The following is a 16,460-nucleotide window of genomic DNA, read 5'->3' as shown; positions in this document are numbered from 1 at the left end:
CCAAAATCTAATTCAATGCCAAATATGTAGTATAGCCAGAGTAGTATCATAGATTTTTCCCAAAGCCCAGACTTTCCAGATTTCCTTTCCCTAACCTAACCCAACCCATACCTTCCTCCAAAAAGAGAACTGGCTTTGTATTTTTGCTGCTCCCAAGGGATTACAGGTGACACACCCCCTCCACATTATCTGGGGGGGGGGGGGGGGGGGGGGGGGGGGGGGGGTTCGTCTTGCTGGAAAACAGCCCAGATTGTGATTTTCTGTGATGTGAAGCTGTGTCACTTGAACATGTGTTACCAAACAAGGCTTGAAAAATAAATTCGTTTTGTGTTACTTTTCTTCCCCCACCCAAATTCTGAGAGACCTAATTTTATTCCATACCTCAAATTTTGGGGTAGCGATTTGTGAATTCTGTAAGTTTGAATTTCCGTAATACAGGGTTCGCTGGCTTGTGGATTGGTTTGAGATCGTTCAGGATGATGCACAATTCACAGTTCAGTGGGACGGACTACCCTGTCCTGTCCATCATAGTTTATAAATACACAGAATCATAAAAGGTTGCACTGTGGATGGAGGTCATTTGGCCCATTGAGTTAGTGCAATGCAATTGCAATTCACTTAACCTCACTGATGTCAAAGTCTTGGAACAGAGCATCAAACCTTTCAAGTCAGACATAGGGCTAAAACTTTAGTGCCCGATTCCCAGACCTAGGGCTCCTTTCTAGTGAGATGCTGCTCTAGGAATTGGACTGAGTGAATATGCTCTTAAGCTGCCCTTGTACTGATAGCCTAGTCTATTTCATAAAGTAACCCTGTGTATCCTCATCCTCTCTTTTCAAGATTTGACTTAGAGGCTTCACAGTTTAAATACATTATTTAAACTTTTCAGTTTGGAGAGAAGGTAATAATGCAACCACAGAAATGGAAATCCAAAACATTTTTATTTAAAAGTTCAACAGTTAATCTATTTTCAACATATTAACTAACAATATTTCATAAAAATTGTGCACACTTCCTGAAATATTCAAAGTAACTTCCCATGCTCTCTGTTGGAGATCTATTGTCCTTTTCCTAATTTAAAAAAAAATTCTAAAATTTTAGTAGCCCCTTTGAAAGTGGCTCAGTGCAAATGAACAGTCGTTTCATGAAGAAACTGTGCTGCTTTCTCTGTAACTAGTTTCACTGAAATCTTAGAGCAACCTTACACAAACTCCACTTGCCAGTGCTGTGGCGTTCCAAGGTTTCACTCCAAACGTCATCCTTTACCCAACTCTCTCCTCTTCATCATCTTTTCCCATACGCTTCAAAATGTCATATCTGTCAAACTCCCAGTTACAATGAGAGCAATACTAATTAGCCAGCCTGACACAGATTTGGCAGCCTTCGGCTCTGTGGGTCTCATGGGCCAAGGGAAGCCTTTGTCCAAGATCTTCGGAAGGATAGCTGCCAACAGCTTGATGTGAAGATTCCTGCAGATAAAGCAGAAGGACTACTTTACAAAGAGTGATTACTAACATATTACGACTTGATTTGTGACAAGACTGAAACAATAAGGTTTGTTATAAAAAAAAGTTCAGAATTGTGAGAAGTGTTCAGTGTGCCCATCGATGTGTTCAAAACATCTTAAAACCATTGCTAGTTAGATGTCATCTGAGAATTGGTGGGGGTGAATTGGAACAGATGTCTTTATTCTGAAGCCTAGCATCAGATGGGGGAGTGGAACAGGTTGTCTAAGATGCTTCACACATATTGATGCCAATGGTAACTGTACATCCTGTTTCTAATATAGATCAAGTCTAAATAGATTTGCCATTTATGATTAAAATAAGAAACAAAAAGTGCCAGGGTTTGTGGGAGAGGAGTGAACAAAATGTGGTCTAAAGTGCCACAAACAATGAACACTGAGACTACTCCATCTCACATAATTCCTCAAGAATTGCACAGGTCAGTGATATTTTCACAGACAAGTACAATACCATACAAAAAGTGCTTTAGGACACAATGAACTAACCACACATTTTTACTTTACTATTTAGTAGGAGAAAGGTGAAATACAGGTCCCATTAAAACAACAGACCAATTACACAAAGGACACATCTGCTCAATGCCATGGTTTCTCCATTCATCTCAGTGGCATTTAATTCATTAAGAGTATCCAGAACCTCTCTGAATTATCTGCTTCACCATCATTGTCAAATCATTCCACATAGTGGGTGTAGTTACATGTTTGGCCTCTGGTACATTTGAACATGGAACCTTTAGTCCCCTTACCTAAAAAGGACATAGCAGCATTGGTGAATCTCCTATGGACAGCCTCCAGACTATTTCCTGGGATGAGAAGGTTGTCCTATCAAGATAGGCTAGACAGTTTGGGTCTGTATTCCTCAGAGTTTAGGAGAATGAGAGTGACCTTATTCAACCAGATAAAATCCTAAAGAGGTTTGATAGGTTACATGTTTACACGAATGGGAGAGTCACAAGGGGACATAGCTGCAAAATATGGGGCAAGTCACATAAAACTGAGGTGCATAGAAATTTCTTCCGAGCGTGGTGAATCTCTGGAATTCTCTGCCCCCCACCCCCCAAGGGTTGTGGAGACCAGATCATTAGATATATTTAAGGTAGAGGTAAATAAATATTTGAAAGATCAAGACACTGAGGGTGATGGAGAACCAGTACAGAAGAGTCACCAATTGATCACCATGATGGGACAGACTTGAGGAGACTGGTGGTGACTACTATCTTGTGTTCTTGTGAATTGTCGGCACTTTCTCTTTTCTTTAGCTCAAGGCTAACTGGAACTGCACGACCAGTTAGATTGGCACATGCTGAATGAAGCTTGAACCTGCATGACCCAAATAGCTGATCACTGCATCAGGCAGGGATTGCACCCACTAGGAATGGGGAAAAAATAAATCAGTGTTTAAAATAAATTTATTGTATGGTTACAACATAGAAACAATAGTAAAATAGCTTTTTATGTTGCAGTAATTTAAAACCAGGAAAAGTTGTGTGCTAAAGTGAAATGCAGGAGATGCAAGATGACAAAAGTGGTGACTGTGCAGGCTAACAGCCCTGAGAAGCTAAAAGTGCAGAATCATTATCTGAGGGAACGGTGGAAATGCAGGAAATCCTTGCTATCTGAAATCACTGAAGTGAAAATTCAGAAGACTAATGTGCATAGTCACAAGATGAGGTCCCATTAATCAAACTTACACTGCTCACTGAAACAGAAGATACTACAAAAAGGCAAGGGTGAAAGTGAGACAGAGAATTAAAGTGACAGGGCAAGTTAACCCAGACTATTCCTCACATAGCCAAGCTCAATTGGGAGAATAGTGTTGAAACCAGCTGATAGTTTAAAAACATAATTTGCGTGAGATATTCCAAAATTTTATCAATGCCTTTCTATGTCCCCACATACATAGACTACCTACTTATGCCATATAGGAGTTCATTAAAAAAACTTGCCAAAGGACACAGCAGCTCCGTTGTCCCATTTTCCTTCTTTTGTTTGATATCCAATAACCTCTCCCTCTGGGGTGTACATGATAGGTTCAGGCTTAGCTCCAATGCCTGCCAACATTAACTGACTGCCAGAAAGTACAAATGAAAGAAACCAGAGAGAAAACCAAAGTTTGAAGTGTTAAGCGCCCATATAATTGGTCTGATTTCCCTATGAGACCAAGATATCAAAAGTGGTAATTATATTTGTCTGGGAAATGGGATGTAAATCTGAGTATTTTGGGGAAGTTTGTCCATTCTCACTTTGAAGATAATTCAGGAAGAAAAAAAGGGAAAAGTAGTCAGCATTCAAGGTGAAAGAACCATCAAAATCACAGAATTGCAAGCTTGTCAAGTCTTTCCTGATAATTGTACCCTCTCAGTTCATTACTTCCTTCAGGATTTCTAAATCTTTTTGGTAATAGTGATCAGAAGACTGCATGATAATCTTACATAAGCTTTATGCATTTTGAACATTGTATTATATGATTAGGTTTCAGCAGTGGTTCCTACTTTAGATATTGTAGTGTGCCCCCTAATCTGTGGGTTCGTGGTGAGTCATACATTTATTCCTGAACAGGATGCTGTTTATCCATTACAACTCGCCATTCAACACCATCATCCCCTCAGTACTAATCAACAAGCTTCAAAACCTGGGCCTCTGCACCTCCCTCTGCAACTGGATACTCGACTTCCTTATCAGGAGACCACAGTCAGTGTGGGTCGGTAGTAAAATCTCTTCCTGACAATCAACACAGGCGTACCTCAAGAATGCGTGCTTAGCCCACTGTTCTACTCTCTCTACACTCATGACTGTGTGGCTAGTCACAGCTCAAATGCCATCTATAAATTAGCCAATGAACCACTGTTGTTGGCAGACTCTCAGAAGACTATGAAGAGGTGTACAGGAGTGAAGGAGATTGGCTGGTTGAGTGGTGTCACAACAACAACCTCGCACTCAACGTCAGCAAGACCAAGGGATTGATTGCGGACTTCAGAAAGGGAAAAGTCGGGAGAACACGCACCATTCTTCACTGAGGGGGTCAGTGGTGGAAAGGGTAAGCAGATTCAAATTCCTGGGTGTCAACATCTCAGAGGATCTATCTTAAGCCCAACACATTGATGCAATCATGAAGAAGGCACGGCATTTTTCATCAGAAGTCTTTCACTTCTGCTTTCATTCCTGACCAGTATAGTGATTCACAATCTCCTCTAGGAAAGGCATTCCATGTCCTTACTGTAATCCATTCCATTAGCTGGGCTGCAAAGCAACCAAGATTGGCACTCACCTCTTCAGGCTCTGCTTTCTACCCTTTCTTTCATGGGATTTTTCATTTTCAACTCTCATACATCCAGTGGTACTGCAGTTGGGCTGTACATCATTAGTCCATTGTAATTTCTCTAAATTTCCTTGCAGACATTTTAGGGTAAATGTTTCACTCCTGCCTAGCCAAAACTGTTCCTCTCATCTTACTATGCCAGTAACAGCAAAAAAAACTGCATTGGATTTTTGGCCTTTTCCACTGTCTTCACTTATTCCATTTCCTCTCTGCCAGAGTTCAATACTGTGAATTTGAACCAGTCATTCACTCTGAGACATCTCACTGCAACTGTGGTCACTTGTGCAACATTGAGAACTGGCCTTCTCTCTCCCTTTACTAGTAACTCCTCTCCTTGCTTCTCGTCTTTCTTTATCTGCCCTCGGAATGAAACGAAATTCTTCTTTTTGGACTTGTGGCATTCATTCCCATAATCTGGGTATTTCTTCCTCTGCCATGCATACCATTTGCCACAATATAAGAAGAGTTTAAATTATGTCCTTTCCCTGTGCCTCAATTTAAACTGCATGGATGAACTTTTCTTGTCTACAACTAACCTCATCAACTGAGCTTTGAATGGCTTAGGAACAAAAGACTTTGGCACACACTGCCAAATCTAAGACAGTTTCTCTCAAAAGCTTCCTCAATCTGCATCTGAAATTTCACATCCTCGCTTGTCACAGACTAACAAGTCCCTCACATCACTGAATTTGCAAATTTAGTCAAGTATGTGTCAACATCTTCACGTTTGCCTTGTGTTTCTGGAAAAACTTGAAGTAGTCCATGTTCTCATTGATTACTGCAACTCTCCATGCAAAGACTTGCATTGATAAATTCTTCTAGCATTCTTTGGTAGGTCTGATTGTTTGCTGAAGCTCTATCTCAAAACTAAATACAATAGCATCTTCACTTTAGTTTTCTGTTCTTTATTAGCCATTGCCAACTTGATGAGGAGAAAGTTTCTCCTTCCATTGCTTCCACTTATTTGACAGGCTGCTTGCCTCAAATTCCAGGTGCTAAAGACAGCTTTGAATATTCTATCCTCCAACACATCTCAATAAGCTTTACAATTCAGGGTTACAATGGTCAATTTTCATCACATGTCACATCAGTTAAATACATTTTTTGCATGTTCAGATATGGAAAAAGGGCAGGAAAGTGGAATCAAGGAAGAGAATCAAGAACTGATTTGCCTACTGCTGCTCAAATGTTTCTCATTAAGAAAATACAACTTTCATCCTTCGAGTTTGGTAACAGCTCTTTTGAGCAAATTCCTTGGAGTTCAATGATATCAGGCTTCTAGAGTCATCTCTGAAGTGTTTTGACAGAGATTTAGAAGCATTTTTTCGCTTCAGCATCCAGGGCCTCTCAGGCTTGGTGCTGTGTGCAAGCTGCAACACAAGAGATGGGTTGGGTTGCAGAAGCTAACTTACAAGTTGAAAACAAACCAAGAAACCTCCCCAAGTAGAGTCTCTAGTTGCCCAATTTGGAATCCATGTGTTCTCCCTATAGGAAGACACCGTACTCAGACAAGAACTAGCGAGGAACCTTGTGTGGTTCTATTTAGATTCTGAAGAACTTCTTTAACTAAATATGAAGAGGAATTCCAACACAAGAAAGCACAAAGCAGTTCACACAAAATGAATTACTTCATTACAGGCATCATGTAGATTAATGTAGCAACTTCTTGCACACAATTGAACCCAATACAGCAAGGAGATAACAACTTAATGCTGTTAGGGAATATCGCCTGGGACACAGGAGAACCACTAACAAGTTTGCTACTTGTTGGTTATTTGCAGTCCCTTGATCCTTGTAACAGTTCAAATCAGTAATTTCAGAGAGAAATTTTATGTAGCTAATAAATAAAAATGTTATCTGGAGAGGATCAGTATAAAAATTACAAGCAATATAGAAAAAAGTGAGAAGTTTCTCTTGTTTACATAGGTTTAAGACGGATACGTACTTTCCGTTACTGAATTGAGAAAATGCCAATGCTCCTCCCTTCCAGTCTAGGCAAGTCATTCTTTAAAAGGTACTCAGGTGTTCTAATTGCACCTCTCAAGGATATTAACTTTCACCTTGCTTAGGATTCAATTGCTGGCCTTTCCGGTTCTCTTTGGAAAGCAAGTCACTGATGACAAGAAGAAACAAAGGAGCCTTTTGAGCAAACGGAAGGTTACTTGAATGGCATTGTTAACAGAACCACAGTAAACTTTTCTGGCTTAACAACACAAACACAGCAGCATCGCAGTGCAAGGATCGTGCAAGATTAGCTCAACGGAAGTTTTGTGGAACCAGGTGATAAAGTGGTTTACATATTAGCGTAGCATGGCAACTGTCATAACTTTGAAGGCGATAGGAATAAAAAGTAGCATACCCAACATCTGACAGTCTGGTGCTATATTGTGGGGATGGAGGGGGTAGGGAAGTCATCTATCAGGCAGCGTACAAAAATGAGGCTCCTTCTACTTGTTGCAAAGATAATGGCCTGCAGACCATGAGATCTTGTGCCTCTTCATCTTACTACAAGTTCAGAGCCTCAGTTGGCTTGGTCCTTCCCTCTGGTATTAATTCCAGAAACTCCTCCTCTATCTACTGTATACCATGTTTTTGTTTTCCTTCCTCCTTTCATAAAATATTTTTTTCATTAGTCACATGTACATCGAAGCACATAGTGAAATGTGTCTTTTTGTGTTACTGAGGATGTGCTGGGGGCAGCCCGCAAGTGTTGCCACTCTTCTGGCACCAACATAGCATTCCCACAACTCCTAACCTGTACATCTTTGGAATATGGGAGGAAACCCAAGCAGACACTGGGAGAACGTACAAAATCCTTACAGACAGCATCCAGAATTGAACCCAGGTTGCTGGCGCTGTAACTGCGTTATGCTAACTGCTTTTTTTGGTATTTTATACAAAGCTGTTAGATAAATTGTAACTTGCCATGAAAGATCACACAGTCTACTGAGCTATAGTAGACATTTCCTTAACTAAAGCCACAAGCAGATTAGTCATTCTTATTTATGTAATCACATTCCTACCAACGTCAGCTGCAAAATTTGCCTGCATAGAAAGTCAGTTGCAAACTAATTCAATGAAAGAGACTTTGGAAGGTCTCTGGGTTATGAAACGTTTTTAACATTTTTTATTCTTCTGAAACATTGGAGGCTCGATTAATTAGCCTTTCCTTATTTCCTATAGCAGCTAGTTAAAATTTATACTCAAGTTTTGTCTTTGAAGTAAAGAAAATACAAAATAACTTAGAGATAGTAAGGGTCCTTCTAGTTTATCTGATGCAGTCAGCTTCTAACATAATGGTTATTTAAAGCTAACTCCCTCTTGATTTTTTGTTAATTAATGCAAACACAGCCTCATACTGGAGTCAAGCAGTTTTCTGTGTATACTCGATGCCAAAAAATCATAATTAATTCCCTTCTGGACTGCTTCTTATAACCAGAATGAATTGCTTCCCTAAAGAGAGATTCCATGGACACTAGAATTCCTTTGATATTTTAGTTGTGACCACTACTCAGCAATAGCTGGCTATTCCACAATTATTACTAACAAATCCAGCATCGTCCTCTAACAACAACTGCGCAGTAGGGAGAAGACAGTGATTGGGAACCGTGACTAATTTCAAGCCCTCCCTAACCAAGGAAGAATAGTTTTATCAGTATATTTGAGATTAGCTGACTCAGTACAGAGCACAATCCAAAAATGTTAGCTGATCTCCACAAAGGGAAACATATACCAAATGAGCCACCAGAGTGTGAGATGAGTTAATAAACCTCCAACTGCCCTGCCCCCAATTCAAATTTCAATGCCACACAGAGAACTTTATTATGAGACTGAGCAAGCGTAGCTATGTGGAGCTGTACAATTTAATGTGACCTGTCTGACAATGCCTGTCAGGCTTGCATTATTCCCACATCACAATACACATAATCATCTCTTCTCTGGTGGGGACAACTTCACAGGAGAATTGAGAAGGAAACAGCTCAATGGAGATCTGAAAGCCTTCTAATGTCTGGAAGTCATGTTTGAGTCCAATTGGAGAAGCAACAGTATAATTCAACTGGGACGACATATTGTTGGCAGCCTAAGCACAGCAGGTTGTTTTCTAAAGTGACTGACTTTCAATATAATTCTCTCTCTCTCTCCCTCTCTCGAATCCTTTGTCCTCGTTGTTCAAATGCTTGATTAATGCTCATTGTTTAAAACTCCACCATGGACTCAACAGTAATGTACAACATGTAATGGGGTATAGTGCCAGAGTTGAAACCAAGCTCTCATAGTCTATTGTTGCAATCCCCTTGCTGCTCTGTCGGGCAGGAAGGTGACATTGACAACAAGATACTAAAGAAGCTTCCTCCCTGCTATCCATGGAAGATCTTGCATGCAGTGAAGACAGATGAATCAGTCTCAGTTTCCAAGCAAACAAAACATCACAGCAAAAAAACACCAGTCAAATTTCACTGGGCTAGCCATATTGTTCTGAAGCCAAATTACAGATTCCCACAGCAATCCTCTTTCTGTAAGATCAATCATAGCATACTCAAGAGGACAGAAAAAGCACTGCTAGGATTTCATCAAAGCAAATATCAAGTAGTGCAACATCAACACCAAACTGTGAGACTATCATTTAGGAATGCTCCCAACTAGCAAGAGTCTGTTGTGAGGATTTCAACACCTCAAAAACAAATGGTGGGAATGGAAAAAATGGATGTTGTGGAAAAGCTTAACATCAGTTCCACTGCGAAACATATCCCAGTTGCAGCAGAGTCTGCCAATTCCAGGTTGGCCTCATCATCTATCTCTGCACCCACAGACAGAGATCTTTACAAGACACTCATCCACCACTACAACAGAATGCAAGTGAATGACAATGTCATCCAAATTCAAGCACCAGACTGCACTGAAGTTCTTCAGTGCAACTTGGTCACTCCATTGGGTTTTAATGACCCCAGCTTGGGCAGAAGTTGAAAGTGGGAGCTGAAAAATTGTCCAATGAAAGCCATTTAGTAATTCCTTTCCATAAACACACAGGTTTGTGAATGGTCAGTAACGAACATCAATTATGATAGTGCAGACTCACATGGACAATGAACAATTTTAGAGGTGACACTGAAGGGTGCATCTTGCAGCGAAGAGGAAATGAAACAATAAAAACAAAAAATCAGAAAAACACTATGGTGCATAATATTAAAATATCTGAAATTTAAGCGTACTGTTATAATGAAAATAGACAGGATTTTACAGATAGTTCCTTTCAATAAAACAAACTATCTAAAGCATAAAACGTTTCTTTAAAAATGGCTATTCTAGTTTGGCTGCCTTTGAATTTTGGGATTTTTACACGATTTCCAGTCATAAGGGTACTGTTGATTGAAAAATTAATTGTGCTATATCACCTACTGCCACTTCCTAATTTCTAAAGTACTTTTAATTAACTCTTGCAGAGCATAATTCCTCCTTGACATTTTGACATCTCTAGTTTGCACCCCCCCCCCCCCCCAGTTATCAATTCCCTACTAGGTAATCTTTCCACGGGCTTCAGATGTCTTCCAGTAGGTCACAAATTTTCATGTTTCACATACTAGACAGCAATACAATCTGCCTCTTCATTGTGAAGAGCATTAAGCTCAATCAGGTTCAACTACCACTCCAGAAACTGGGCACAAAATCTGGGCTAATACTGAGGGAGTGCTGCACTATTGAAGGAGGATGGAATGTGAAACCGGCCCCCAGTGCTATTTTAGATTGGCATTAAAGATCCCATTTTAAATTAGGGCAAGGTAGTTATCCCAGGTGTTCTGATTAGAATTTATCCTTTAACACACATTACTAAAAACAGATCACATTGCTGCACAAGGGAGCTTGTTGTGCATAAATCAGCTGCCATATTTTGCCTGTCAAAGCAATAGCAAATTTCAAAAGTGCTCCTCTGGCTGAAGGCACTGAAACATCCTGAAAGTATACAGCACCACATAAAAGTGCCACATCTTTTTCTCCCGTGCTTTATAAGTTTCATTCAAAAGCCAGCCAGCTCAAGTATCTTCAACTCTAGGTAATCCTTACCAATGAAAGTTACTAAGACGAATACAGTGCCCTAATGCAGACCTGGCTAAAAGTAACCAGTTAAACACAAATTAGGGAATCAATCCTACAGCTCCAGATCTCCATGGCTAGACGCCACACCAGGCAGTGCCTTAACTCTAGGAAAGAGAAAGGATATTCATGATCAACTGGAGGAAGACCAAAAGAAGCAGGCAGCTGTCAACCTTGGTAAGCAGGGGAAAAAAAATCTGCTGAGACTCAAGTTTGTTGGCATGTCATGTGCCAAGCAAATCGCATTACTCGATTCAGATTTTATACAGTAAATATCTCATTTTCTGATAAGTGATTGGGACACTCACATGATAGCTTGGCCCATTCAAAGCAGCTGTGAGGTGTCTAGTCGAACCTGTAAAAAGAAATGCCAGACTTTGGCTGAGAACATAGCACATTAAAGAAACAAAATACTTTACAGACATGAAACACAACAGTCCAAAACAACAATAGTTTACAAGGTAAGACCACCAACCTTCCAAAGGATCAGAGGACAGAGTATGAAGTTCTTCATTGCATATTAGAGAAGGATAAACCTGTCTTCAGACATAATGCCAATACTTAAAACTTACTGTATGCTTCTCCAGTGTTAAGTTTTCATAGACTTTAGCCAATAATTCAAGTTTGTGACTTGACAAAATTAAACAAATGCAAGAAATATACTTTTAGTTTAAGAAAGGTATACAGTCCTAGAGTGGACAAAAATGTAGCAAATTTGCATTGATTTTGTTAACATACTGAAATGGGGTTTATAGCATTAGAGCTTGAGTTACTATCTAATGTTCATGGAAACTTTAATAGTGAATGTGATATGCAAAGAGAACAGAATTAGGATGGAATTGTGGAAATAGCAGCCTGTTACAAGGAGACCCTTGTACCCAACGTCAGCATGTTAACAAAATTCAAACATTGTACAAGTCAAAAATTTTTTGTCCACTCCAGAGAGTGTACATCTCTCCCAGATTAAAAGTATATTGCTTGCCTAGGTTTGACTTTGCCAAGTCACAAACAAAAGGTGGCAGAACAGAGAATGAGGGTCTTCACTACGTTGCAGGAAAAAGAGCCTATCCTTGGACACACTACCAATATTTTAAGAATGTGCTTCATTAGAGATGCTAACATTGCCTTTTGTGCTTCTGGTTTTCAGGACATCCCAATAAATAAATGGTCCACTGGATATTCAAGAATGCAGCTTTGCAAAGTTTAGTTAATCACAAATAATGACCTGTCAAATTTTGCTTATAGCTCAGGCTGCCAAGTCCACAATTTCATTCTACTTTCCTTTAAAGATGTTTCTCATTGTTAAGATTTTCATGGACTTTAGCATTAGAGGTTGAGTCTCTATGTTAACATAAAACATCATGCAAGCACTGTGCTGCAATACTAATGGCAAAGGAACACTGTGGAACCAATTTAAGGGAAATTTGTGAGTGATACGAATGATCTGTGAGGAAATAAACCATGATTACCAGTTACATAAACCTTTTCTTGTGGCTTACAAGACCTGGCTGCTCCAACAATAAAGTACACAAATTAGCTATGAGTAATGTATAAATACAAAACCTTGGTTAAACTAACATCAAGCATTATTCTACCTCTATATTTCCAAAAAGGTTATATACAAAGGAAAAAAAGCAAAAAAACATTTGCAAATGCAAGGATACAGTTGTCAGAATAGTCCTAATAAACTGGGATTATTTGTTCTATAAGAATAGGGGGAGCCTGAAAGAAGTTTGTAGAATTAAGTGATTAGATTCAATAGATAAAGAAGTCCTGATGAAGGGTCTCAACCCGTAACGTCAACTATTTATTTCCCTTCATAGATGCTGCCTGACCTGCTGAGTTCCTCCAGCATTTTGTGCATGTTGAATAGATAAAAAAGATCTTTCCTGTAGGATATTTAAAATACAAAGTAGTCACTAAAGAATATTAGGAATAGGGAATTCAGGTGTAATTACTTTATTCACAATGATGAAAATGTGGCCTTCTTAGCAAATGAAAGAGCTGAGAAAAACTACCAGTGAAACATGAGTGAGAAAACAATAGAAAGAATTGCCTACAAGGAAACAAAACATGGCCACCAGTTAACCAAACCATTGGCTTACAATTCAAGTTTCCTAAACTAAGCATAGAAAAGCTTCAGTGCTTTTTTCCTCAGAGTGCAGTTTGATGAATCTCCAGCATTTCATTTAACTGGTCCCTCTTATTGCGTGAGCCAATTAGAGTTCTGACCCCCGAATAATTTCTCATCACAGTATCAGGAACAACTATGGACATCCTTCCACAGACATGAATGCTCTTTGTTGGCATTCCTGCTTCGTCTAACTCAGGCCGTGTGACTATGTCTGAATTCTGTCTCTCCACCTTCGATGACCGCACCTTCAGTTGAAAATCTATTTCCTTTACCAACAAGAAAACACAAACTGCAAATGAAGAGCAGAGGATTGAAACAAGGATTTGTTTTAATGCCATGTGATTATGACCTGGAACTTGCTGTCTGCAAGCAAGATGGAAAGCCATTCAATTCGGGCTTTCAAATAGGCACTCAAAAGGAAAATAATTTGCAAGACTGTTGGGAAAGGACAGCAGGGTGTGATTGAACAGATTGAGCCCAAACTGGTACTCTGTGGAATAATAAGCCAAATCATTTCTTCTAATGCTACAACAATTCTATAATTCTGACCCCAAAGTAAAAATAGGGTTTAGGTCCAGCCATATTGGGGTTTGGTGGCTCTCTGATAGGGAAGGAAGTTTCAGGCAAGGTGGTATTCTTGATCAGTATCAGCAAAGTAAGGCATAGGAGTGGCTATGTACCCTCCTCCCCACTCCCACTAGGAGGCAGTCATCAACTTGATGGACCAAGTTGATTCCTTTTGTAATGATCCTGTGACAATATTTCAAGTGGCTTGGCATCAAAGTTTTCCTTTAAAATAACATTCCCGTGAGACACCTCAGAAGATTAACGTGTTGTGTAGATTAAAAAAAAATTGTCTAAGCCAAGGTCACAACCCTATCATCACTGTCCAGAAAAGTGACAAAATGAATTCAGTCCAGAGAACTGTGAGGAAGTGAGGGAGATGCAATAAGAACAGTTGAAGACATGGAGGGATGATAGAACAAAAAGGGATCATTCCTGCAGGATAGAATCAGATTCCAACTGCAAATCAACTGGATTAGTGTGTCAATTAGAAGCAGATTATTCTTGTTTCTGTTATGTGTTGCTAAAAGTAGGGCTCTGGGAAATGTCCAGCCGGCCAAACTATACTAATGGAGAGAGAAAAACTGAGCCACCAAAATCAAAGATGGATGTCTGGAAAAAATGGGCCCTTCTGATACAGGCAGAAAAAGCTTGTCACCTAAAGCTCACATGCCCCGAAGATGAAATGTTGTTCATCAAGCATGCATCGGGCGTCGTTGTAACGGTGCACAAGGCCAGAGACAGGTAGATCAGAAGGGCAGTGGGATGGAGAATTCAAGTGGCCAGAGATATTTCCTTTGTTCTACTCACCCTTCCCCATCCTTCCAGGCAACTGAAAGTAAATGGTTTCCCTTCTTTCTCATTCTGAGGAAGGATCTTAGACCTGAGACATTAACTCTGTTTCTCTCTCCATAGATGGCATTTGACCTGCTGAGTGTTCCCAGTATTTTCTGTTGTTATCCCCAATTTTTCATCATAAAATTGCAGCACCCTCATATGCTTTTTTTAAAATTTTCATTTACTGAAAGATAGGGGTGATTTATAAGATTATGAGGTGGCAGACTACTAAAAAAGAAATGGATCCATTGCCCTTAGCATGAAGGCCAGAATCAAGGGGGCACTAATTGGTATGAGAATTTGAAGGAAGACAAGGAAACAGTTTTCATCTAATAAGAGCAGTAGAGGCAAAAACCTCACATTTTAAAAGTACTTGAACTGTAACCAAAAGAGCTAGACTTCATACTAGATGGAGACACAAGAGACTGCAGATGCTGGAATCTGGAGCAAACTACTGGGAGCAACACAGTGGGTCGAGCAGCATTTTATTGGGGCAAAAGAAATGTTGACAGTTTGGCTCAAGACCCTGCATCAGGCCTTATGCAAGATGGTCTGATTTGATTGGGGTGGGAGGGGGGTGGTGGGTAAAGAGGGGTTAACAAATGGACACACTGCCCCCTCCTTTTTGATAAAATTGTCTCCAATTGCAAGTCACAGTTCGGTCCTCGTGGTCACCCACTAGGTGTCAAAAGTGTCCCCACCTGCAGCTACTCATTGGCTGCCCCACTCCACCTATTCCTTTACACAACAAAATCTGCTGAAGGGACTTCACGGGTCGAGCAGCATCTGTGGGCAGAAAGGAATTGTCGACGTTTTGGATCAATGCGCTGCATCGGGACTAAAAGTGGAGAGGGAAGACAGCCAGTATAAAAAGGAATGATATGTAGCTGTAGTAGCAAATCTTGGTAGGAACGTGGTCGAAGAACAGAAGAAACCGGAGGCGGAGCAGTGAGCGAGGGTCTCAGAACTCTCATCGAGAGAAGTAAAACTTCTTCAGAGTCAGAAATGCCAGCAGGTTCTCTGTTGCCCAAGATTCCAGCACGTGCAGTCTCTTATCTCTCCATTTTACTACTCCACTGCAAAGTCTCTTCAAGGCATGCAAACTGTGAAGTTTTCATCCTCTCTTCGACAGGAGTCCTATGAGATCCTCTCTCAACTGCTCCCCCTCTCTGGTTTCTACTGCTCTTGGACCACATTATCAAGATTTGCTACTGCAGCCACGTCTTTCTGATACTGGCCACTCCACTATCAGTCCTGAAGCAAGGTTTTGGACCCAAGACGTTCCTTTCCCTCCCACAGATGCTGCTCGATCCGCTGAGATCCTCCAGCACATTACTCGCTGCTCCAGACCCCAGCATCTGCAGTTTCTCGTGGCTCCTATCAAAGACCCCACCCACCCAGGACATTCTCTCTTCTCTCCTCTTCCATCGGGTAGAAGATACAGGAGCCTGAGGGCATGTTCCACCAGGCTCAAGGACGGCTTCTACCCCATTGTGATAAGACTATTGAACGGTTCCCATATACGATGAGATGGACTCAATTTACCTTGTCGTGACCTTGCACCTTATTGCACTGCACTTTCTCTGTAGCTGTGACACTTTACTGTTATTGTTTTTACCTGTACTACATCAATGCACTCTGTACTAACTCAATGTAACTGCATTGTATAATGAATTGATCTGTACAATCAGTATGCAAGACAAGTTGTTACGAGTCAGGTTGCTATTTGGTGAATGTCCCTTTAAGGCACTTGGACAGTAGAGTAGTAGTGTGTGTGGTGTCATCAAGACAGCAAGACTATACAACATGCTGGCGGTTTTGCTCAGTGAGAGTCGGAGGGAAGGAGAGAGAGAGAGTGTGAGAGTGTGACACTGACTGCTGGTCTCTGTATCGATGGATGAAGAACAATAGTTGTGTCTGTCACTACAATCCACGTATGGATTTTTGGAGCAATCAAGTGGAGTCCACTTTGTTGTTAACCTGTAGTGGGA

General features: G+C 40.5%; 1 protein-coding gene across 1 annotated transcript in view; it reads right to left on the bottom strand.

Moving 5' to 3' along the window:
• Positions 1-922: 922 nt before the first annotated feature.
• Positions 923-16,460, bottom strand: part of LOC127584036 (kelch-like protein 25) — a 35,406-nt gene continuing 19,868 nt past the window's right edge. The window contains exons 3-4 of the mRNA XM_052040561.1: positions 11,243-11,289; positions 923-1,469 (exon numbers count right to left, since the gene is read on the bottom strand). The gene's annotated coding sequence lies outside the window, so the exon portion shown is untranslated. The remainder of the gene's footprint in view (positions 1,470-11,242; positions 11,290-16,460) is intronic.

The sequence above is a fragment of the Pristis pectinata genome, chromosome 28 (assembly GCF_009764475.1).
Source record: "Pristis pectinata isolate sPriPec2 chromosome 28, sPriPec2.1.pri, whole genome shotgun sequence".
In the NCBI taxonomy this organism is placed as follows: Eukaryota; Metazoa; Chordata; class Chondrichthyes; order Rhinopristiformes; family Pristidae; genus Pristis; species Pristis pectinata.
Note: the sequence above shows the minus strand (reverse complement) of the source record. Positions and strands in the feature narration are given on the sequence as shown.